Below are 3074 nucleotides of genomic sequence, written 5' to 3'. Positions count from 1 at the left end.
CGGAGATCTTCCTGGGTAAGGCGTGCTGTGGCCATGCCTGCCCTTGGTAAGGGGCGGGGAGTGGGCTTCACTGTAGCCACGCCCCTGCCTCGTCCCCTTCGATGAGGTCATGGTTTGTTCGAGTCGCCGGCCGACTCCCCAAAGCCGGCTTCTCTGGAAGTCGTCCATGGGACTCGGCCGTGAGCGGGCAGTCGGCCGCCCTGCCGTCGACTCCTCGGGAGGCGGCTCTTCGCCCCGGGGTCTTGAGGGGCGCAGCCTGCCCCGATGTCTTGAAAGGTTATGGGACTCGGCTTGGCCTACCCGTGGCCCATTACTCCGACAATAGTCCCCGAAGCTGGTGAGGCGCCGCAGACGATCGGCCGAGAAGCCTCAACAGTTTCTCTTTCCGGGTGCTCAACACATGGTCTTGATTGACTTCTGCCGGGCTGACTAAAAGGAATCGGTCTTGCTCAACTCGGATTCACTTGATTCCGACTCGCTCAGCATCTCGAACGTTGCGGCGGGATTTAAGCGGCGTGCTAGCTAAGCCTCCAGGCCGCCGCCCGTTCTTGGTCTGTTACGCAAGGGCATGTGGCTAGGCCGTCCTGCCAGCCCACGCGCGCAACGGGACAGGCCCACAGGCGGGGCCCGCCACTACCGCGCCTCGGCGCCCGAGTGGATCCGCTGCGGCCCCGGTGGACGGTTGGGATTCCCGTGGAGTTACTACGCGCAGTAACTTTACATGGATCGTGGGGGTCGTGGGGTTGTGGGTGCAGTAAATCCCCACGTCCGCCCCCTCGGCTTCGTAGCCCACGGGGCTATAAGTAGGGGGAATAGGGGGGCACGCGCGCCCCTCCTTCCCACTACCCCTCGCTCTCTTCCTCCTTGCTGCTCCTCGCTCTCCTCCTTCCTCTTCTCTTCTTCGCTCCGCCACACGCCCAAGCTCCGGCGAACACCGCGGTGATAGCTCGCGATGAGTTCTTCCTCCGCTGCCGCGCCTCCCCCAGTGCGTTCCGGCACCTGGGATGGTTCTGAAGTTCATGAAGACCACATTGAGTTCCTCCGCCGGACCCGTCAGCTTCCCGGCGAGGATCGCATGCAGGTGCGTCTTGCATCGAAGGGGGAGATTTCCCCCGCCCCGCAGGAGGGCGAGCGGGTCATCTTCCACTCGCACTGCCTGCGTTGGCCGGGGCTGCCGGCGAGCAGCTTTTTCCGGTCTTTCTTGGAGTTCTACGGCCTCCAGCCGCACCACCTCACCCCCAACACAGTGGTGCTGCTGTCCGCCTTTGTGGCCTTGTGCGAAGGCTTCCTCGAAGTCCTCCCCACCCTCGAGCTCTGGGGGGAGTTCTTCTCCAAGCTCGGCACCCAGGCCGCGGGCGTGCCGGCTCAATGCGGCGCCTTCATCGTTGTGCGAAGGTCCGGAGCCGACAACCCCTTCCCCTCTATCTCGCTGATAAAGTCGGTGAAGATGTGGTAGAGATCCTACTTCTACATCAGGAACGTCGCCACGAGGGGCGACTGGGTCAACCTGCCGGCTGGGAGACTGCCCAACTGGTCATACCGGGCCAGGTCGCTGACGCCTGCGGGAGCCGGCGCCATCTTGCGACTCTGAGTGCTGACGCAGTTGGAGGGTTTGACTGGTCCGGAACTGCTGGCCGCCTTCGTTTCGCACCGAGTTCTCCCACTCCAAGGCCGCCCTCACATGATATGCCAGACGAGTGGGCACCGCGACCCGAGTCAGATGTGCACCAAGGACATGCCTCACGAAGAGGTGGCCCTCATGGTGAACTACCTCTCGGATAGCAGGCTCCCGGAGGACTGGCGATTCGGCAAGGAGCCGTACTCCCGCGCCAACCCCCCGCCCGTGGTGAGTCGCCTTTCTTTTCTTTCTTTAGATTATCTTCTTCTTGCCGGGTTTTGTTTTGACTAGTCGGCTTTGGTTAGAATCCCCTTCTTCACCCACCAGCCGGCACCTCGGGGCCGGCCCGTGAGTTCGTCGCCGACCGGGCGGAGAGCGACGTCGACGACCCTGATCTGGGGGCGGAGGCTCTGGAAGACAACGCCGAGGGAGGAGGAGGGACAGTAGGCGACTTCAGGCCCTCGGCTAACTTCGCCGACTGGCCTGAAGACAACACCGAGGGAGAAGTCGCCCCTCGCCATCGGCCAGGAGCCAGCCAGCCTGGCGCGGGCTCTTCTGCCGTGTCGGGCGCTCCAGGCGGCGGGAAGAAGCGCAGGGCCGTGCCGACTTTATTCGGCAGTCTGCCGAAGAAGCCCAAGGGCTCGGCTGCGGCGACCCGGCGTGACGAGGCAGCCGCGAAGGCCATCCGCTTCCGTAAGGAAGTGAAGAAGCCGCCGTTGGTCTCCGCGTAAGTATTCTATCTTCAAAGTTTTATTCTTTCTTCGTGATTTGTCTGAGTCTCTGCTTGCCCCTCTTTCTTCAGGGCCCCCCTCTCTCTTGAGCGGGTCGCCGCCGCCTCCGTCATGGGGTCAGCGGAGACGTCCGCCACCACTCGGCGGATTGACCCCGCTGCTGACCTCCGGGAGGCGACGGAGCGGAATGTGCAGGAGAGGCGCAACGAAGAAGAGTCCCTCCGCCTGGAGAAGGCGGAGGCCGACAGGGCGAAGGCCTCCGCTAAGAAAAAACTAGCGGAGGCCGCACACCGCCAGTCGGCCTTGCTCGTCACCCCGCCAAACTCTGGGCCGCCGCCTCCAGAGTTCACGGGGCCAACTGGAGAAGCCGGCAGGGAGAACCTCGTCGAGGAGAGGGAAGGCGGCGACCCCTCTACTCCGGACGCGAACGTTCCGCCGTCGCCTCCGCCGCCGTCTGAAGGCGCGCAAGGCGAGTAGCCAGCGGACCCTTCGGTGCCGCCGACCGAAGACGAGGCCGTGGCGAGGCTACTCCTCCAAGTTGGCTCGCCAACGCGCCGTCGTCTGGAGAAGGCGACTTCGGCACCCCGCCCCCTGGAAGCCGACACCACCAGCTCGGCGGCCCCAGACGCCGAAGCGACGAGCGCCGCACCTGTTGGGTGGGTGCGAGGAGGCGGCACAGGGCCGCTGAGCCGGGCGCTCCTGGACGTCCAGGTGAAGCTTCGTGC

Source organism: Triticum aestivum, chromosome 6A, assembly GCF_018294505.1.
Source record: "Triticum aestivum cultivar Chinese Spring chromosome 6A, IWGSC CS RefSeq v2.1, whole genome shotgun sequence".
In the NCBI taxonomy this organism is placed as follows: Eukaryota; Viridiplantae; Streptophyta; class Magnoliopsida; order Poales; family Poaceae; genus Triticum; species Triticum aestivum.
This window is presented reverse-complemented; position numbering follows the sequence as displayed.